The following is an 18,972-nucleotide window of genomic DNA, read 5'->3' as shown; positions in this document are numbered from 1 at the left end:
TTAAAACTCTATAATACATGTAAATGATTGTAATAAATAGAGCGGTAAAACACGTCTTTCTAAAAGCCAGCATATTATATAAATAGTGAAGAAAAGGCAAAAGCTTACAGCACCTGGTATTCCCAGGCGGTCTCCCATCCAATTACTAACCAGGCCCGACGCTGCTTAGCTTCCGAGATCAGACGAGATCGGGCGCTCTCAGCGCGGTATGGCCATAAGCGAGGGCTGCTCCAAAAAGTGGGCTATTTAAAGATCAGCCTCCGTAAAAGCCAGCATATTATATAAATAGTGAAGAAAAGGCAAAAGCTTACAGCACTTGGTATTCCCAGGCGGTCTCCCATAAAAGTGTAACAATCGGCCTTATCAGCCGAGTTACAAGACTAAAATGGGGTCAGATTTAACTGTGAGAGATGACTAGTGGTTAAAAGAATGAGACATAAAAGAAAATTGGTTTAAATAGATTTGGTGTATTTACAAGGTTCACATAAAAGACTTTAAAACAACACGATAAAACTAGGTAAACTCTGTTAAAAGAATACAGTTCATTTGTCCATACCCTAAAAACAGGTAAACTCTGTTAAAAGAATACAGTTAATTTGTCCATACCCTAAAAACAGTCCAAGAACCCCAGTGTGTTGATAAGTCCAATGTGAGTGTCCACCAGTGTATATACAATCCACAGAAAGTGTAATCCAAAGTTTGCAGGTGGTGAATGGAAAGGTGAGCTCTAAAATTAGCAACTCCTCAATCCAACAGTTTGGTGACTGTCCTTTGTTTGTCATGCTGCTCTCTTATACAGTTGTACTTCCTGCTTCCTGTCATGTGTCTAGTCACATGACAGGCCAACCATCCATTTATTAAAGACACATACACTTAAAATGTTAAGAGTAATAAAATGGCCTAAAAAACATGTAAAACACTTAAAACTCTATAATACATGTAAATGATTGTAATAAATAGAGCGGTAAAACACGTCTTTCTAAAAGCCAGCATATTATATAAATAGTGAAGAAAAGGCAAAAGCTTACAGCACCTGGTATTCCCAGGCGGTCTCCCATCCAAGTACTAACCAGGCCCCACGCTGCTTAGCTTCCGAGATCAGACGAGATCGGGCGCTCTCAGCGCGGTATGGCCATAAGCCAGGGCTGCTTCAAAAAGTGGGCTATTTAAAGATCAGCCTCCGTATAAGCCAGCATATTATATAAATAGTGAAGAAAAGGCAAAAGCTTACAGCACCTGGTATTCCCAGGCGGTCTCCCATCCAAGTACTAACCAGGCCCGACGCTGCTTAGCTTCCGAGATCAGACAAGATCGGGCGCTCTCAGCGCGGTATGGCCATAAGCGAGGGCTGCTCCAAAAAGTGGGCTATTTAAAGATCAGCCTCCGTAAAAGCCAGCATATTATATAAATAGTGAAGAAAAGGCAAAAGCTTACAGCACCTGGTATTCCCAGGCGGTCTCCCATAAAAGTGTAACAATCGGCCTTATCAGCCGAGTTACAAGACTAAAATGGGGTCAGATTTAACTGTGAGAGATGACTAGTGGTTAAAAGAATGAGACATAAAAGAAAATTGGTTTAAATAGATTTGGTGTATTTACAAGGTTCACATAAAAGACTTTAAAACAACACGATAAAACTAGGTAAACTCTGTTAAAAGAATACAGTTCATTTGTCCATACCCTAAAAACAGGTAAACTCTGTTAAAAGAATACAGTTCATTTGTCCATACCCTAAAAACAGTCCAAGAACCCCAGTGTGTTGATAAGTCCAATGTGAGTGTCCACCAGTGTATATACAATCCACAGAAAGTGTAATCCAAAGTTTGCAGGTGGTGAATGGAAAGGTGAGCTCTAAAATTAGCAACTCCTCAATCCAACAGTTTGGTGACTGTCCTTTGTTTGTCATGCTGCTCTCTTATACAGTTGTACTTCCTGCTTCCTGTCATGTGTCTAGTCACATGACAGGCCAACCATCCATTTATTAAAGACACATACACTTAAAATGTTAAGAGTAATAAAATGGCCTAAAAAACATGTAAAACACTTAAAACTCTATAATACATGTAAATGATTGTAATAAATAGAGCGGTAAAACACGTCTTTCTAAAAGCCAGCATATTATATAAATAGTGAAGAAAAGGCAAAAGCTTACAGCACCTGGTATTCCCAGGCGGTCTCCCATCCAAGTACTAACCAGGCCCGACGCTGCTTAGCTTCCGAGATCAGACGAGATCGGGCGCTCTCAGCGCGGTATGGCCATAAGCGAGGGCTGCTCCAAAAAGTGGGCTATTTAAAGATCAGCCTCCGTAAAAGCCAGCATATTATATAAATAGTGAAGAAAAGGCAAAAGCTTACAGCACCTGGTATTCCCAGGCGGTCTCCCATCCAAGTACTAACCAGGCCCGACGCTGCTTAGCTTCCGAGATCAGACGAGATCGGGCGCTCTCAGCGCGGTATGGCCATAAGCGAGGGCTGCTCCAAAAAGTGGGCTATTTAAAGATCAGCCTCCGTAAAAGCCAGCATATTATATAAATAGTGAAGAAAAGGCAAAAGCTTACAGCACCTGGTATTCCCAGGCGGTCTCCCATAAAAGTGTAACAATCGGCCTTATCAGCCGAGTTACAAGACTAAAATGGGGTCAGATTTAACTGTGAGAGATGACTAGTGGTTAAAAGAATGAGACATAAAAGAAAATTGGTTTAAATAGATTTGGTGTATTTACAAGGTTCACATAAAAGACTTTAAAACAACACGATAAAACTAGGTAAACTCTGTTAAAAGAATACAGTTCATTTGTCCATACCCTAAAAACAGGTAAACTCTGTTAAAAGAATACAGTTCATTTGTCCATACCCTAAAAACAGTCCAAGAACCCCAGTGTGTTGATAAGTCCAATGTGAGTGTCCACCAGTGTATATACAATCCACAGAAAGTGTAATCCAAAGTTTGCAGGTGGTGAATGGAAAGGTGAGCTCTAAAATTAGCAACTCCTCAATCCAACAGTTTGGTGACTGTCCTTTGTTTGTCATGCTGCTCTCTTATACAGTTGTACTTCCTGCTTCCTGTCATGTGTCTAGTCACATGACAGGCCAACCATCCATTTATTAAAGACACATACACTTAAAATGTTAAGAGTAATAAAATGGCCTAAAAAACATGTAAAACACTTAAAACTCTATAATACATGTAAATGATTGTAATAAATAGAGCGGTAAAACAAGTCTTTCTAAAAGCCAGCATATTATATAAATAGTGAAGAAAAGGCAAAAGCTTACAGCACTTGGTATTCCCAGGAGGTCTCCCATCCAAGTACTAACCAGGCCCGACGCTGCTTAGCTTCCGAGATCAGACGAGATCGGGCGCTCTCAGCGCGGTATGGCCATAAGCGAGGGCTGCTCCAAAAAGTGGGCTATTTAAAGATCAGCCTCCGTAAAAGCCAGCATATTATATAAATAGTGAAGAAAAGGCAAAAGCTTACAACACCTGGTATTCCCAGGCGGTCTCCCATCCAAGTACTAACCAAGCCCGACGCTGCTTAGCTTCCGAGATCAGACGAGATCGGGCGCTCTCAGCGCGGTATGGCCATAAGCGAGGGCTGCTCCAAAAAGTGGGCTATTTAAAGATCAGCCTCCGTAAAAGCCAGCATATTATATAAATAGTGAAGAAAAGGCAAAATCTTACAGCACCTGGTATTCCCAGGCGGTCTCCCATAAAAGTGTAACAATCGGCCTTATCAGCCGAGTTACAAGACTAAAATGGGGTCAGATTTAACTGTGAGAGATGACTAGTGGTTAAAAGAATGAGACATAAAAGAAAATTGGTTTAAATAGATTTGGTGTATTTACAAGGTTCACATAAAAGACTTTAAAACAACACGATACAACTAGGTAAACTCTGTTAAAAGAATACAGTTCATTTGTCCATACCCTAAAAACAGGTAAACTCTGTTAAAAGAATACAGTTCATTTGTCCATACCCTAAAAACAGTCCAAGAACCCCAGTGTGTTGATAAGTCCAATGTGAGTGTCCACCAGTGTATATACAATCCACAGAAAGTGTAATCCAAAGTTTGCAGGTGGTGAATGGAAAGGTGAGCTCTAAAATTAGCAACTCCTCAATCCAACAGTTTGGTGACTGTCCTTTGTTTGTCATGCTGCTCTCTTATACAGTTGTACTTCCTGCTTCCTGTCATGTGTCTAGTCACATGACAGGCCAACCATCCATTTATTAAAGACACATACACTTAAAATGTTAAGAGTAATAAAATGGCCTAAAAAACATGTAAAACACTTAAAACTCTATAATACATGTAAATGATTGTAATAAATAGAGCGGTAAAACACGTCTTTCTAAAAGCCAGCATATTATATAAATAGTGAAGAAAAGGCAAAAGCTTACAGCACCTGGTATTCCCAGGCGGTCTCCCATCCAAGTACTAACCAGGCCCGACGCTGCTTAGCTTCCGAGATCAGACGAGATCGGGCGCTCACAGCGCGGTATGGCCATAAGCGAGGGCTGCTCCAAAAAGTGGGCTATTTAAAGATCAGCCTCCGTAAAAGCCAGCATATTATATAAATAGTGAAGAAAAGGCAAAAGCTTACAGCACCTGGTATTCCCAGGCGGTCTCCCATAAAAGTGTAACAATCGGCCTTATCAGCCGAGTTACAAGACTAAAATGGGGTCAGATTTAACTGTGAGAGATGACTAGTGGTTAAAAGAATGAGACATAAAAGAAAATTGGTTTAAATAGATTTGGTGTATTTACAAGGTTCACATAAAAGACTTTAAAACAACACGATAAAACTAGGTAAACTCTGTTAAAAGAATACAGTTCATTTGTCCATACCCTAAAAACAGGTAAACTCTGTTAAAAGAATACAGTTCATTTGTCCATACCCTAAAAACAGTCCAAGAACCCCAGTGTGTTGATAAGTCCAATGTGAGTGTCCACCAGTGTATATACAATCCACAGAAAGTGTAATCCAAAGTTTGCAGGTGGTGAATGGAAAGGTGAGCTCTAAAATTAGCAACTCCTCAATCCAACAGTTTGGTGACTGTCCTTTGTTTGTCATGCTGCTCTCTTATACAGTTGTACTTCCTGCTTCCTGTCATGTGTCTAGTCACATGACAGGCCAACCATCCATTTATTAAAGACACATACACTTAAAATGTTAAGAGTAATAAAATGGCCTAAAAAACATGTAAAACACTTAAAACTCTATAATACATGTAAATGATTGTAATAAATAGAGCGGTAAAACAAGTCTTTCTAAAAGCCAGCATATTATATAAATAGTGAAGAAAAGGCAAAAGCTTACAGCACTTGGTATTCCCAGGAGGTCTCCCATCCAAGTACTAACCAGGCCCGACGCTGCTTAGCTTCCGAGATCAGACGAGATCGGGCGCTCTCAGCGCGGTATGGCCATAAGCGAGGGCTGCTCCAAAAAGTGGGCTATTTAAAGATCAGCCTCCGTAAAAGCCAGCATATTATATAAATAGTGAAGAAAAGGCAAAAGCTTACAACACCTGGTATTCCCAGGCGGTCTCCCATCCAAGTACTAACCAAGCCCGACGCTGCTTAGCTTCCGAGATCAGACGAGATCGGGCGCTCTCAGCGCGGTATGGCCATAAGCGAGGGCTGCTCCAAAAAGTGGGCTATTTAAAGATCAGCCTCCGTAAAAGCCAGCATATTATATAAATAGTGAAGAAAAGGCAAAATCTTACAGCACCTGGTATTCCCAGGCGGTCTCCCATAAAAGTGTAACAATCGGCCTTATCAGCCGAGTTACAAGACTAAAATGGGGTCAGATTTAACTGTGAGAGATGACTAGTGGTTAAAAGAATGAGACATAAAAGAAAATTGGTTTAAATAGATTTGGTGTATTTACAAGGTTCACATAAAAGACTTTAAAACAACACGATACAACTAGGTAAACTCTGTTAAAAGAATACAGTTCATTTGTCCATACCCTAAAAACAGGTAAACTCTGTTAAAAGAATACAGTTCATTTGTCCATACCCTAAAAACAGTCCAAGAACCCCAGTGTGTTGATAAGTCCAATGTGAGTGTCCACCAGTGTATATACAATCCACAGAAAGTGTAATCCAAAGTTTGCAGGTGGTGAATGGAAAGGTGAGCTCTAAAATTAGCAACTCCTCAATCCAACAGTTTGGTGACTGTCCTTTGTTTGTCATGCTGCTCTCTTATACAGTTGTACTTCCTGCTTCCTGTCATGTGTCTAGTCACATGACAGGCCAACCATCCATTTATTAAAGACACATACACTTAAAATGTTAAGAGTAATAAAATGGCCTAAAAAACATGTAAAACACTTAAAACTCTATAATACATGTAAATGATTGTAATAAATAGAGCGGTAAAACACGTCTTTCTAAAAGCCAGCATATTATATAAATAGTGAAGAAAAGGCAAAAGCTTACAGCACCTGGTATTCCCAGGCGGTCTCCCATCCAAGTACTAACCAGGCCCGACGCTGCTTAGTTTCCGAGATCAGACGAGATCGGGCGCTCACAGCGCGGTATGGCCATAAGCGAGGGCTGCTCCAAAAAGTGGGCTATTTAAAGATCAGCCTCCGTAAAAGCCAGCATATTATATAAATAGTGAAGAAAAGGCAAAAGCTTACAGCACCTGGTATTCCCAGGCGGTCTCCCATAAAAGTGTAACAATCGGCCTTATCAGCCGAGTTACAAGACTAAAATGGGGTCAGATTTAACTGTGAGAGATGACTAGTGGTTAAAAGAATGAGACATAAAAGAAAATTGGTTTAAATAGATTTGGTGTATTTACAAGGTTCACATAAAAGACTTTAAAACAACACGATAAAACTAGGTAAACTCTGTTAAAAGAATACAGTTCATTTGTCCATACCCTAAAAACAGGTAAACTCTGTTAAAAGAATACAGTTCATTTGTCCATACCCTAAAAACAGTCCAAGAACCCCAGTGTGTTGATAAGTCCAATGTGAGTGTCCACCAGTGTATATACAATCCACAGAAAGTGTAATCCAAAGTTTGCAGGTGGTGAATGGAAAGGTGAGCTCTAAAATTAGCAACTCCTCAATCCAACAGTTTGGTGACTGTCCTTTGTTTGTCATGCTGCTCTCTTATACAGTTGTACTTCCTGCTTCCTGTCATGTGTCTAGTCACATGACAGGCCAACCATCCATTTATTAAAGACACATACACTTAAAATGTTAAGAGTAATAAAATGGCCTAAAAAACATGTAAAACACTTAAAACTCTATAATACATGTAAATGATTGTAATAAATAGAGCGGTAAAACAAGTCTTTCTAAAAGCCAGCATATTATATAAATAGTGAAGAAAAGGCAAAAGCTTACAGCACTTGGTATTCCCAGGAGGTCTCCCATCCAAGTACTAACCAGGCCCGACGCTGCTTAGCTTCCGAGATCAGACGAGATCGGGCACTCTCAGCGCGGTATGGCCATAAGCGAGGGCTGCTCCAAAAAGTGGGCTATTTAAAGATCAGCCTCCGTAAAAGCCAGCATATTATATAAATAGTGAAGAAAAGGCAAAAGCTTACAGCACCTGGTATTCCCAGGCGGTCTCCCATCCAAGTACTAATCAAGCCCGACGCTGCTTAGCTTCCGAGATCAGACGAGATCGGGCGCTCTCAGCGCGGTATGGCCATAAGCGAGGGCTGCTCCAAAAAGTGGGCTATTTAAAGATCAGCCTCCGTAAAAGCCAGCATATTATATAAATAGTGAAGAAAAGGCAAAAGCTTACAGCACCTGGTATTCCCAGGCGGACTCCCATAAAAGTGTAACAATCGGCCTTATCAGCCGAGTTACAAGACTAAAATGGGGTCAGATTTAACTGTGAGAGATGACTAGTGGTTAAAAGAATGAGACATAAAAGAAAATTGGTTTAAATAGATTTGGTGTATTTACAAGGTTCACATAAAAGACTTTAAAACAACACGATAAAACTAGGTAAACTCTGTTAAAAGAATACAGTTCATTTGTCCATACCCTAAAAACAGGTAAACTCTGTTAAAAGAATACAGTTCATTTGTCCATACCCTAAAAACAGTCCAAGAACCCCAGTGTGTTGATAAGTCCAATGTGAGTGTCCACCAGTGTATATACAATCCACAGAAAGTGTAATCCAAAGTTTGCAGGTGGTGAATGGAAAGGTGAGCTCTAAAATTAGCAACTCCTCAATCCAACAGTTTGGTGACTGTCCTTTGTTTGTCATGCTGCTCTCTTATACAGTTGTACTTCCTGCTTCCTGTCATGTGTCTAGTCACATGACAGGCCAACCATCCATTTATTAAAGACACATACACTTAAAATGTTAAGAGTAATAAAATGGCCTAAAAAACATGTAAAACACTTAAAACTCTATAATACATGTAAATGATTGTAATAAATAGAGCTGTAAAACACGTCTTTCTAAAAGCCAGCATATTATATAAATAGTGAAGAAAAGGCAAAAGCTTACAGCACCTGGTATTCCCAGGCGGTCTCCCATCCAAGTACTAACCAGGCCCGACGCTGCTTAGCTTCCGAGATCAGACGAGATCGGGCGCTCTCAGCGCGGTATGGCCATAAGCGAGGGCTGCTCCAAAAAGTGGGCTATTTAAAGATCAGCCTCCGTAAAAGCCAGCATATTATATAAATAGTGAAGAAAAGGCAAAAGCTTACAGCACCTGGTATTCCCAGGCGGTCTCCCATCCAAGTACTAACCAGGCCCGACACTGCTTAGCTTCCGAGATCAGACGAGATCGGGCACTCTCAGCGCGGTATGGCCATAAGCGAGGGCTGCTCCAAAAAGTGGGCTATTTAAAGATCAGCCTCCGTAAAAGCCAGCATATTATATAAATAGTGAAGAAAAGGCAAAAGCTTACAGCACCTGGTATTCCCAGGCGGTCTCCCATAAAAGTGTAACAATCGGCCTTATCAGCCGAGTTACAAGACTAAAATGGGGTCAGATTTAACTGTGAGAGATGACTAGTGGTTAAAAGAATGAGACATAAAAGAAAATTGGTTTAAATAGATTTGGTGTATTTACAAGGTTCACATAAAAGACTTTAAAACAACACGATAAAACTAGGTAAACTCTGTTAAAAGAATACAGTTCATTTGTCCATACCCTAAAAACAGGTAAACTCTGTTAAAAGAATACAGTTAATTTGTCCATACCCTAAAAACAGTCCAAGAACCCCAGTGTGTTGATAAGTCCAATGTGAGTGTCCACCAGTGCATATACAATCCACAGAAAGTGTAATCCAAAGTTTGCAGGTGGTGAATGGAAAGGTGAGCTCTAAAATTAGCAACTCCTCAATCCAACAGTTTGGTGACTGTCCTTTGTTTGTCATGCTGCTCTCTTATACAGTTGTACTTCCTGCTTCCTGTCATGTGTCTAGTCACATGACAGGCCAACCATCCATTTATTAAAGACACATACACTTAAAATGTTAAGAGTAATAAAATGGCCTAAAAAACATGTAAAACACTTAAAACTCTATAATACATGTAAATGATTGTAATAAATAGAGCGGTAAAACACGTCTTTCTAAAAGCCAGCATATTATATAAATAGTGAAGAAAAGGCAAAAGCTTACAGCACCTGGTATTCCCAGGCGGTCTCCCATCCAAGTACTAACCAGGCCCGACGCTGCTTAGCTTCCGAGATCAGACGAGATCGGGCGCTCTCAGCGCGGTATGGCCATAAGCCAGGGCTGCTCCAAAAAGTGGGCTATTTAAAGATCAGCCTCCGTATAAGCCAGCATATTATATAAATAGTGAAGAAAAGGCAAAAGCTTACAGCATCTGGTATTCCCAGGCGGTCTCCCATCCAAGTACTAACCAGGCCCGACGCTGCTTAGCTTCCGAGATCAGACAAGATCGGGCGCTCTCAGCGCGGTATGGCCATAAGCAAGGGCTGCTCCAAAAAGTGGGCTATTTAAAGATCAGCCTCCGTAAAAGCCAGCATATTATATAAATAGTGAAGAAAAGGCAAAAGCTTACAGCACCTGGTATTCCCAGGCGGTCTCCCATAAAAGTGTAACAATCGGCCTTATCAGCCGAGTTACAAGACTAAAATGGGGTCAGATTTAACTGTGAGAGATGACTAGTGGTTAAAAGAATGAGACATAAAAGAAAATTGGTTTAAATAGATTTGGTGTATTTACAAGGTTCACATAAAAGACTTTAAAACAACACGATAAAACTAGGTAAACTCTGTTAAAAGAATACAGTTCATTTGTCCATACCCTAAAAACAGGTAAACTCTGTTAAAAGAATACAGTTCATTTGTCCATACCCTAAAAACAGTCCAAGAACCCCAGTGTGTTGATAAGTCCAATGTGAGTGTCCACCAGTGTATATACAATCCACAGAAAGTGTAATCCAAAGTTTGCAGGTGGTGAATGGAAAGGTGAGCTCTAAAATTAGCAACTCCTCAATCCAACAGTTTGGTGACTGTCCTTTGTTTGTCATGCTGCTCTCTTATACAGTTGTACTTCCTGCTTCCTGTCATGTGTCTAGTCACATGACAGGCCAACCATCCATTTATTAAAGACACATACACTTAAAATGTTAAGAGTAATAAAATGGCCTAAAAAACATGTAAAACACTTAAAACTCTATAATACATGTAAATGATTGTAATAAATAGAGCGGTAAAACACGTCTTTCTAAAAGCCAGCATATTATATAAATAGTGAAGAAAAGGCAAAAGCTTACAGCACCTGGTATTCCCAGGCGGTCTCCCATCCAAGTACTAACCAGGCCCGACGCTGCTTAGCTTCCGAGATCAGACGAGATCGGGCGCTCTCAGCGCGGTATGGCCATAAGCGAGGGCTGCTCCAAAAAGTGGGCTATTTAAAGATCAGCCTCCGTAAAAGCCAGCATATTATATAAATAGTGAAGAAAAGGCAAAAGCTTACAGCACCTGGTATTCCCAGGCGGTCTCCCATAAAAGTGTAACAATCGGCCTTATCAGCCGAGTTACAAGACTAAAATGGGGTCAGATTTAACTGTGAGAGATGACTAGTGGTTAAAAGAATGAGACATAAAAGAAAATTGGTTTAAATAGATTTGGTGTATTTACAAGGTTCACATAAAAGACTTTAAAACAACACGATAAAACTAGGTAAACTCTGTTAAAAGAATACAGTTCATTTGTCCATACCCTAAAAACAGGTAAACTCTGTTAAAAGAATACAGTTCATTTGTCCATACCCTAAAAACAGTCCAAGAACCCCAGTGTGTTGATAAGTCCAATGTGAGTGTCCACCAGTGTATATACAATCCACAGAAAGTGTAATCCAAAGTTTGCAGGTGGTGAATGGAAAGGTGAGCTCTAAAATTAGCAACTCCTCAATCCAACAGTTTGGTGACTGTCCTTTGTTTGTCATGCTGCTCTCTTATACAGTTGTACTTCCTGCTTCCTGTCATGTGTCTAGTCACATGACAGGCCAACCATCCATTTATTAAAGACACATACACTTAAAATGTTAAGAGTAATAAAATGGCCTAAAAAACATGTAAAACACTTAAAACTCTATAATACATGTAAATGATTGTAATAAATAGAGCGGTAAAACAAGTCTTTCTAAAAGCCAGCTTATTATATAAATAGTGAAGAAAAGGCAAAAGCTTACAGCACTTGGTATTCCCAGGAGGTCTCCCATCCAAGTACTAACCAGGCCCGACGCTGCTTAGCTTCCGAGATCAGACGAGATCGGGCGCTCTCAGCGCGGTATGGCCATAAGCGAGGGCTGCTCCAAAAAGTGGGCTATTTAAAGATCAGCCTCCGTAAAAGCCAGCATATTATATAAATAGTGAAGAAAAGGCAAAAGCTTACAGCACCTGGTATTCCCAGGCGGTCTCCCATCCAAGTACTAACCAAGCCCGACGCTGCTTAGCTTCCGAGATCAGACGAGATCGGGCGCTCTCAGCGCGGTATGGCCATAAGCGAGGGCTGCTCCAAAAAGTGGGCTATTTAAAGATCAGCCTCCGTAAAAGCCAGCATATTATATAAATAGTGAAGAAAAGGCAAAATCTTACAGCACCTGGTATTCCCAGGCGGTCTCCCATAAAAGTGTAACAATCGGCCTTATCAGCCGAGTTACAAGACTAAAATGGGGTCAGATTTAACTGTGAGAGATGACTAGTGGTTAAAAGAATGAGACATAAAAGAAAATTGGTTTAAATAGATTTGGTGTATTTACAAGGTTCACATAAAAGACTTTAAAACAACACGATACAACTAGGTAAACTCTGTTAAAAGAATACAGTTCATTTGTCCATACCCTAAAAACAGGTAAACTCTGTTAAAAGAATACAGTTCATTTGTCCATACCCTAAAAACAGTCCAAGAACCCCAGTGTGTTGATAAGTCCAATGTGAGTGTCCACCAGTGTATATACAATCCACAGAAAGTGTAATCCAAAGTTTGCAGGTGGTGAATGGAAAGGTGAGCTCTAAAATTAGCAACTCCTCAATCCAACAGTTTGGTGACTGTCCTTTGTTTGTCATGCTGCTCTCTTATACAGTTGTACTTCCTGCTTCCTGTCATGTGTCTAGTCACATGACAGGCCAACCATCCATTTATTAAAGACACATACACTTAAAATGTTAAGAGTAATAAAATGGCCTAAAAAACATGTAAAACACTTAAAACTCTATAATACATGTAAATGATTGTAATAAATAGAGCGGTAAAACACGTCTTTCTAAAAGCCAGCATATTATATAAATAGTGAAGAAAAGGCAAAAGCTTACAGCACCTGGTATTCCCAGGCGGTCTCCCATCCAATTACTAACCAGGCCCGACGCTGCTTAGCTTCCGAGATCAGACGAGATCGGGCGCTCTCAGCGCGGTATGGCCATAAGCGAGGGCTGCTCCAAAAAGTGGGCTATTTAAAGATCAGCCTCCGTAAAAGCCAGCATATTATATAAATAGTGAAGAAAAGGCAAAAGCTTACAGCACTTGGTATTCCCAGGCGGTCTCCCATAAAAGTGTAACAATCGGCCTTATCAGCCGAGTTACAAGACTAAAATGGGGTCAGATTTAACTGTGAGAGATGACTAGTGGTTAAAAGAATGAGACATAAAAGAAAATTGGTTTAAATAGATTTGGTGTATTTACAAGGTTCACATAAAAGACTTTAAAACAACACGATAAAACTAGGTAAACTCTGTTAAAAGAATACAGTTCATTTGTCCATACCCTAAAAACAGGTAAACTCTGTTAAAAGAATACAGTTAATTTGTCCATACCCTAAAAACAGTCCAAGAACCCCAGTGTGTTGATAAGTCCAATGTGAGTGTCCACCAGTGTATATACAATCCACAGAAAGTGTAATCCAAAGTTTGCAGGTGGTGAATGGAAAGGTGAGCTCTAAAATTAGCAACTCCTCAATCCAACAGTTTGGTGACTGTCCTTTGTTTGTCATGCTGCTCTCTTATACAGTTGTACTTCCTGCTTCCTGTCATGTGTCTAGTCACATGACAGGCCAACCATCCATTTATTAAAGACACATACACTTAAAATGTTAAGAGTAATAAAATGGCCTAAAAAACATGTAAAACACTTAAAACTCTATAATACATGTAAATGATTGTAATAAATAGAGCGGTAAAACACGTCTTTCTAAAAGCCAGCATATTATATAAATAGTGAAGAAAAGGCAAAAGCTTACAGCACCTGGTATTCCCAGGCGGTCTCCCATCCAAGTACTAACCAGGCCCCACGCTGCTTAGCTTCCGAGATCAGACGAGATCGGGCGCTCTCAGCGCGGTATGGCCATAAGCCAGGGCTGCTTCAAAAAGTGGGCTATTTAAAGATCAGCCTCCGTATAAGCCAGCATATTATATAAATAGTGAAGAAAAGGCAAAAGCTTACAGCACCTGGTATTCCCAGGCGGTCTCCCATCCAAGTACTAACCAGGCCCGACGCTGCTTAGCTTCCGAGATCAGACAAGATCGGGCGCTCTCAGCGCGGTATGGCCATAAGCGAGGGCTGCTCCAAAAAGTGGGCTATTTAAAGATCAGCCTCCGTAAAAGCCAGCATATTATATAAATAGTGAAGAAAAGGCAAAAGCTTACAGCACCTGGTATTCCCAGGCGGTCTCCCATAAAAGTGTAACAATCGGCCTTATCAGCCGAGTTACAAGACTAAAATGGGGTCAGATTTAACTGTGAGAGATGACTAGTGGTTAAAAGAATGAGACATAAAAGAAAATTGGTTTAAATAGATTTGGTGTATTTACAAGGTTCACATAAAAGACTTTAAAACAACACGATAAAACTAGGTAAACTCTGTTAAAAGAATACAGTTCATTTGTCCATACCCTAAAAACAGGTAAACTCTGTTAAAAGAATACAGTTCATTTGTCCATACCCTAAAAACAGTCCAAGAACCCCAGTGTGTTGATAAGTCCAATGTGAGTGTCCACCAGTGTATATACAATCCACAGAAAGTGTAATCCAAAGTTTGCAGGTGGTGAATGGAAAGGTGAGCTCTAAAATTAGCAACTCCTCAATCCAACAGTTTGGTGACTGTCCTTTGTTTGTCATGCTGCTCTCTTATACAGTTGTACTTCCTGCTTCCTGTCATGTGTCTAGTCACATGACAGGCCAACCATCCATTTATTAAAGACACATACACTTAAAATGTTAAGAGTAATAAAATGGCCTAAAAAACATGTAAAACACTTAAAACTCTATAATACATGTAAATGATTGTAATAAATAGAGCGGTAAAACACGTCTTTCTAAAAGCCAGCATATTATATAAATAGTGAAGAAAAGGCAAAAGCTTACAGCACCTGGTATTCCCAGGCGGTCTCCCATCCAAGTACTAACCAGGCCCGACGCTGCTTAGCTTCCGAGATCAGACGAGATCGGGCGCTCTCAGCGCGGTATGGCCATAAGCGAGGGCTGCTCCAAAAAGTGGGCTATTTAAAGATCAGCCTCCGTAAAAGCCAGCATATTATATAAATAGTGAAGAAAAGGCAAAAGCTTACAGCACCTGGTATTCCCAGGCGGTCTCCCATCCAAGTACTAACCAGGCCCGACGCTGCTTAGCTTCCGAGATCAGACGAGATCGGGCGCTCTCAGCGCGGTATGGCCATAAGCGAGGGCTGCTCCAAAAAGTGGGCTATTTAAAGATCAGCCTCCGTAAAAGCCAGCATATTATATAAATAGTGAAGAAAAGGCAAAAGCTTACAGCACCTGGTATTCCCAGGCGGTCTCCCATAAAAGTGTAACAATCGGCCTTATCAGCCGAGTTACAAGACTAAAATGGGGTCAGATTTAACTGTGAGAGATGACTAGTGGTTAAAAGAATGAGACATAAAAGAAAATTGGTTTAAATAGATTTGGTGTATTTACAAGGTTCACATAAAAGACTTTAAAACAACACGATAAAACTAGGTAAACTCTGTTAAAAGAATACAGTTCATTTGTCCATACCCTAAAAACAGGTAAACTCTGTTAAAAGAATACAGTTCATTTGTCCATACCCTAAAAACAGTCCAAGAACCCCAGTGTGTTGATAAGTCCAATGTGAGTGTCCACCAGTGTATATACAATCCACAGAAAGTGTAATCCAAAGTTTGCAGGTGGTGAATGGAAAGGTGAGCTCTAAAATTAGCAACTCCTCAATCCAACAGTTTGGTGACTGTCCTTTGTTTGTCATGCTGCTCTCTTATACAGTTGTACTTCCTGCTTCCTGTCATGTGTCTAGTCACATGACAGGCCAACCATCCATTTATTAAAGACACATACACTTAAAATGTTAAGAGTAATAAAATGGCCTAAAAAACATGTAAAACACTTAAAACTCTATAATACATGTAAATGATTGTAATAAATAGAGCGGTAAAACACGTCTTTCTAAAAGCCAGCATATTATATAAATAGTGAAGAAAAGGCAAAAGCTTACAGCACCTGGTATTCCCAGGCGGTCTCCCATCCAAGTACTAACCAGGCCCGACGCTGCTTAGCTTCCGAGATCAGACGAGATCGGGCGCTCTCAGCGCGGTATGGCCATAAGCGAGGGCTGCTCCAAAAAGTGGGCTATTTAAAGATCAGCCTCCGTAAAAGCCAGCATATTATATAAATAGTGAAGAAAAGGCAAAAGCTTACAGCACCTGGTATTCCGAGGCGGTCTCCCATCCAAGTACTAACTAGGCCCGACACTGCTTAGCTTCCGAGATCAGACGAGATCGGGCACTCTCAGCGCGGTATGGCCATAATCAAGGGCTGCTCCAAAAAGTGGGCTATTTAAAGATCAGCCTCCGTAAAAGCCAGCATATTATATAAATAGTGAAGAAAAGGCAAAAGCTTACAGCACCTGGTATTCCCAGGCGGTCTCCCATAAAAGTGTAACAATCGGCCTTATCAGCCGAGTTACAAGACTAAAATGGGGTCAGATTTAACTGTGAGAGATGACTAGTGGTTAAAAGAATGAGACATAAAAGAAAATTGGCTTAAATAGATTTGGTGTATTTACAAGGTTCACATAAAAGACTTTAAAACAACACGATAAAACTAGGTAAACTCTGTTAAAAGAATACAGTTCATTTGTCCATACCCTAAAAACAGGTAAACTCTGTTAAAAGAATACAGTTAATTTGTCCATACCCTAAAAACAGTCCAAGAACCCCAGTGTGTTGATAAGTCCAATGTGAGTGTCCACCAGTGTATATACAATCCACAGAAAGTGTAATCCAAAGTTTGCAGGTGGTGAATGGAAAGGTGAGCTCTAAAATTAGCAACTCCTCAATCCAACAGTTTGGTGACTGTCCTTTGTTTGTCATGCTGCTCTCTTATACAGTTGTACTTCCTGCTTCCTGTCATGTGTCTAGTCACATGACAGGCCAACCATCCATTTATTAAAGACACATACACTTAAAATGTTAAGAGTAATAAAATGGCCTAAAAAACATGTAAAACACTTAAAACTCTATAATACATGTAAATGATTGTAATAAATAGAGCGGTAAAACAAGTCTTTCTAAAAGCCAGCATATTATATAAATAGTGAAGAAAAGGCAAAAGCTTACAGCACCTGGTATTCCCAGGCGGTCTCCCATTCAAGTACTAACCAGGCCCGACGCTGCTTAGCTTCCGAGATCAGACGAGATCGGGCGCTCTCAGCGCGGTATGGCCATAAGCGAGGGCTGCGCCAAAAAGTGGGCTATTTAAAGATCAGCCTCCGTAAAAGCCAGCATATTATATAAATAGTGAAGAAAAGGCAAAAGCTTACAGCACCTGGTATTCCCAGGCGGTCTCCCATAAAAGTGTAACAATCGGCCTTATCAGCCGAGTTACAAGACTAAAATGGGGTCAGATTTAACTGTGAGAGATGACTAGTGGTTAAAAGAATGAGACATAAAAGAAAATTGGTTTAAATAGATTTGGTGTATTTACAAGGTTCACATAAAAGACTTTAAAACAACACGATAAAACTAGGTAAACTCTGTTAAAAGAATACAGTTCATTTGTCCATACCCTAAAAACAGGTAAACTCTGTTAAAAGAATACAGTTCATTTGTCCATACCCTAAAAACAGTCCAAGAACCCCAGTGTGTTGATAAGTCCAATGTGAGTGTCCACCAGTGTATATACAATCCACAGAAAGTGTAATCCAAAGTTTGCAGGTGGTGAATGGAAAGGTGAGCTCTAAAATTAGCAACTCCTCAATCCAACAGTTTGGTGACTGTCCTTTGTTTGTCATGCTGCTCTCTTATACAGTTGTACTTCCTGCTTCCTGTCATGTGTCTAGTCACATGACAGGCCAACCATCCATTTATTAAAGACACATACACTTAAAATGTTAAGAGTAATAAAATGGCCTAAAAAACATGTAAAACACTTAAAACTCTATAATACATGTAAATGATTGTAATAAATAGAGCGGTAAAACACGTCTTTCTAAAAGCCAGCATATTATATAAATAGTGAAGAAAAGGCAAAAGCTTACAGCACCTGGTATTCCCAGGCGGTCTCCCATCCAAGTACTAACCAGGCCCGACGCTGCTTAGCTTCCGAGATCAGACGAGATCGGGCGCTCTCAGCGCGGTATGGCCATAAGCCAGGGCTGCTCCAAAAAGTGGGCTATTTAAAGATCAGCCTCCGTATAAGCCAGCATATTATATAAAGAGTGAAGAAAAGGCAACAGCTTACAGCACCTGGTATTCCCAGGCGGTCTCCCATCCAAGTACTAACCAGGCCCGACGCTGCTTAGCTTCCGAGATCAGACAAGATCGGGCTCTCTCAGCGCGGTATGGCCATAAGCGAGGGCTGCTCCAAAAAGTGGGCTATTTAAAGATCAGCCTCCGTAAAAGCCAGCATATTATATAAATAGTGAAGAAAAGGCAAAAGCTTACAGCACCTGGTATTCCCAGGCGGTCTCCCATAAAAGTGTAACAATCGGCCTTATCAGCCGAGTTACAAGACTAAAATGGGGTCAGATTTAACTGTGAGAGATGACTAGTGGTTAAAAGAATGAGACATAAAAGAAAATTGGTTTAAATAGATTTGGTGTATTTACAAGGTTCACATAAAAGACTTTAAAACAACACGATAAAACTAGGTAAACTCTGTTAAAAGATTACAGTTCATTTGTCCATACCCTAAAAACAGGTAAACTCTGTTAAAAGAATACAGTTCATTTGTCCATACCCTAAAAACAGTCCAAGAACCCCAGTGTGTTGATAAGTCCAATGTGAGTGTCCACCAGTGTATATACAATCCACAGAAAGTGTAATCCAAAGTTTGCAGGTGATGAATGGAAAGGTGAGCTCTAAAATTAGCAACTCCTCAATCCAACAGTTTGGTGACTGTCCTTTGTTTGTCATGCTGCTCTCTTATACAGTTGTACTTCCTGCTTCCTGTCATGTGTCTAGTCACATGACAGGCCAACCATCCATTTATTAAAGACACATACACTTAAAATGTTAAGAGTAATAAAA

At 40.3% G+C, this 18,972-nt stretch overlaps 30 non-coding genes across 30 annotated transcripts; all 30 read right to left on the bottom strand.

Moving 5' to 3' along the window:
• Positions 1–101: 101 nt before the first annotated feature.
• Positions 102–220, bottom strand: LOC141317678 (5S ribosomal RNA). Its single transcript, XR_012352041.1, has one exon. It is a non-coding gene; the product is annotated as a 5S ribosomal RNA (ribosomal RNA).
• An 801-nt stretch (positions 221–1,021) lies between these two features.
• LOC141294746 (5S ribosomal RNA) lies at positions 1,022–1,140 on the bottom strand. The gene has a single exon (XR_012340972.1). It is a non-coding gene; the product is annotated as a 5S ribosomal RNA (ribosomal RNA).
• Positions 1,141–1,224: 84 nt separating this feature from the next.
• On the bottom strand, positions 1,225–1,343 carry LOC141316236 (5S ribosomal RNA). Its single transcript, XR_012351339.1, has one exon. It is a non-coding gene; the product is annotated as a 5S ribosomal RNA (ribosomal RNA).
• Positions 1,344–2,144: 801 nt separating this feature from the next.
• On the bottom strand, positions 2,145–2,263 carry LOC141309356 (5S ribosomal RNA). The gene has a single exon (XR_012347296.1). It is a non-coding gene; the product is annotated as a 5S ribosomal RNA (ribosomal RNA).
• An 84-nt stretch (positions 2,264–2,347) lies between these two features.
• Positions 2,348–2,466, bottom strand: LOC141309233 (5S ribosomal RNA). Its single transcript, XR_012347285.1, has one exon. It is a non-coding gene; the product is annotated as a 5S ribosomal RNA (ribosomal RNA).
• An 801-nt stretch (positions 2,467–3,267) lies between these two features.
• On the bottom strand, positions 3,268–3,386 carry LOC141315302 (5S ribosomal RNA). The gene has a single exon (XR_012350838.1). It is a non-coding gene; the product is annotated as a 5S ribosomal RNA (ribosomal RNA).
• Positions 3,387–3,470: 84 nt separating this feature from the next.
• Positions 3,471–3,589, bottom strand: LOC141317236 (5S ribosomal RNA). Its single transcript, XR_012351755.1, has one exon. It is a non-coding gene; the product is annotated as a 5S ribosomal RNA (ribosomal RNA).
• An 801-nt stretch (positions 3,590–4,390) lies between these two features.
• Positions 4,391–4,509, bottom strand: LOC141295078 (5S ribosomal RNA). Its single transcript, XR_012341002.1, has one exon. It is a non-coding gene; the product is annotated as a 5S ribosomal RNA (ribosomal RNA).
• Positions 4,510–5,310: 801 nt separating this feature from the next.
• LOC141315279 (5S ribosomal RNA) lies at positions 5,311–5,429 on the bottom strand. The gene has a single exon (XR_012350816.1). It is a non-coding gene; the product is annotated as a 5S ribosomal RNA (ribosomal RNA).
• Positions 5,430–5,513: 84 nt separating this feature from the next.
• Positions 5,514–5,632, bottom strand: LOC141317229 (5S ribosomal RNA). Its single transcript, XR_012351752.1, has one exon. It is a non-coding gene; the product is annotated as a 5S ribosomal RNA (ribosomal RNA).
• An 801-nt stretch (positions 5,633–6,433) lies between these two features.
• Positions 6,434–6,552, bottom strand: LOC141317872 (5S ribosomal RNA). The gene has a single exon (XR_012352224.1). It is a non-coding gene; the product is annotated as a 5S ribosomal RNA (ribosomal RNA).
• An 801-nt stretch (positions 6,553–7,353) lies between these two features.
• On the bottom strand, positions 7,354–7,472 carry LOC141318057 (5S ribosomal RNA). The gene has a single exon (XR_012352396.1). It is a non-coding gene; the product is annotated as a 5S ribosomal RNA (ribosomal RNA).
• Positions 7,473–7,556: 84 nt separating this feature from the next.
• Positions 7,557–7,675, bottom strand: LOC141313732 (5S ribosomal RNA). The gene has a single exon (XR_012349808.1). It is a non-coding gene; the product is annotated as a 5S ribosomal RNA (ribosomal RNA).
• An 801-nt stretch (positions 7,676–8,476) lies between these two features.
• On the bottom strand, positions 8,477–8,595 carry LOC141309111 (5S ribosomal RNA). Its single transcript, XR_012347274.1, has one exon. It is a non-coding gene; the product is annotated as a 5S ribosomal RNA (ribosomal RNA).
• Positions 8,596–8,679: 84 nt separating this feature from the next.
• LOC141316102 (5S ribosomal RNA) lies at positions 8,680–8,798 on the bottom strand. Its single transcript, XR_012351272.1, has one exon. It is a non-coding gene; the product is annotated as a 5S ribosomal RNA (ribosomal RNA).
• An 801-nt stretch (positions 8,799–9,599) lies between these two features.
• LOC141308990 (5S ribosomal RNA) lies at positions 9,600–9,718 on the bottom strand. The gene has a single exon (XR_012347263.1). It is a non-coding gene; the product is annotated as a 5S ribosomal RNA (ribosomal RNA).
• Positions 9,719–9,802: 84 nt separating this feature from the next.
• Positions 9,803–9,921, bottom strand: LOC141318990 (5S ribosomal RNA). Its single transcript, XR_012353272.1, has one exon. It is a non-coding gene; the product is annotated as a 5S ribosomal RNA (ribosomal RNA).
• Positions 9,922–10,722: 801 nt separating this feature from the next.
• LOC141308868 (5S ribosomal RNA) lies at positions 10,723–10,841 on the bottom strand. Its single transcript, XR_012347252.1, has one exon. It is a non-coding gene; the product is annotated as a 5S ribosomal RNA (ribosomal RNA).
• An 801-nt stretch (positions 10,842–11,642) lies between these two features.
• On the bottom strand, positions 11,643–11,761 carry LOC141315268 (5S ribosomal RNA). The gene has a single exon (XR_012350805.1). It is a non-coding gene; the product is annotated as a 5S ribosomal RNA (ribosomal RNA).
• Positions 11,762–11,845: 84 nt separating this feature from the next.
• Positions 11,846–11,964, bottom strand: LOC141297894 (5S ribosomal RNA). Its single transcript, XR_012341481.1, has one exon. It is a non-coding gene; the product is annotated as a 5S ribosomal RNA (ribosomal RNA).
• An 801-nt stretch (positions 11,965–12,765) lies between these two features.
• On the bottom strand, positions 12,766–12,884 carry LOC141317676 (5S ribosomal RNA). Its single transcript, XR_012352040.1, has one exon. It is a non-coding gene; the product is annotated as a 5S ribosomal RNA (ribosomal RNA).
• An 801-nt stretch (positions 12,885–13,685) lies between these two features.
• Positions 13,686–13,804, bottom strand: LOC141294735 (5S ribosomal RNA). The gene has a single exon (XR_012340971.1). It is a non-coding gene; the product is annotated as a 5S ribosomal RNA (ribosomal RNA).
• Positions 13,805–13,888: 84 nt separating this feature from the next.
• LOC141316225 (5S ribosomal RNA) lies at positions 13,889–14,007 on the bottom strand. Its single transcript, XR_012351338.1, has one exon. It is a non-coding gene; the product is annotated as a 5S ribosomal RNA (ribosomal RNA).
• An 801-nt stretch (positions 14,008–14,808) lies between these two features.
• On the bottom strand, positions 14,809–14,927 carry LOC141308735 (5S ribosomal RNA). Its single transcript, XR_012347240.1, has one exon. It is a non-coding gene; the product is annotated as a 5S ribosomal RNA (ribosomal RNA).
• Positions 14,928–15,011: 84 nt separating this feature from the next.
• LOC141308613 (5S ribosomal RNA) lies at positions 15,012–15,130 on the bottom strand. The gene has a single exon (XR_012347229.1). It is a non-coding gene; the product is annotated as a 5S ribosomal RNA (ribosomal RNA).
• An 801-nt stretch (positions 15,131–15,931) lies between these two features.
• LOC141308492 (5S ribosomal RNA) lies at positions 15,932–16,050 on the bottom strand. The gene has a single exon (XR_012347218.1). It is a non-coding gene; the product is annotated as a 5S ribosomal RNA (ribosomal RNA).
• An 84-nt stretch (positions 16,051–16,134) lies between these two features.
• LOC141344834 (5S ribosomal RNA) lies at positions 16,135–16,253 on the bottom strand. The gene has a single exon (XR_012356846.1). It is a non-coding gene; the product is annotated as a 5S ribosomal RNA (ribosomal RNA).
• Positions 16,254–17,054: 801 nt separating this feature from the next.
• LOC141296750 (5S ribosomal RNA) lies at positions 17,055–17,173 on the bottom strand. Its single transcript, XR_012341298.1, has one exon. It is a non-coding gene; the product is annotated as a 5S ribosomal RNA (ribosomal RNA).
• An 801-nt stretch (positions 17,174–17,974) lies between these two features.
• LOC141308370 (5S ribosomal RNA) lies at positions 17,975–18,093 on the bottom strand. The gene has a single exon (XR_012347207.1). It is a non-coding gene; the product is annotated as a 5S ribosomal RNA (ribosomal RNA).
• Positions 18,094–18,177: 84 nt separating this feature from the next.
• LOC141318849 (5S ribosomal RNA) lies at positions 18,178–18,296 on the bottom strand. The gene has a single exon (XR_012353141.1). It is a non-coding gene; the product is annotated as a 5S ribosomal RNA (ribosomal RNA).
• Positions 18,297–18,972: the final 676 nt, after the last annotated feature.

This window comes from Garra rufa, chromosome 1 (genome assembly GCF_049309525.1).
Source record: "Garra rufa chromosome 1, GarRuf1.0, whole genome shotgun sequence".
NCBI classification, from domain to species: domain Eukaryota; kingdom Metazoa; phylum Chordata; class Actinopteri; order Cypriniformes; family Cyprinidae; genus Garra; species Garra rufa.
This window is presented reverse-complemented; position numbering and strand designations above follow the sequence as displayed.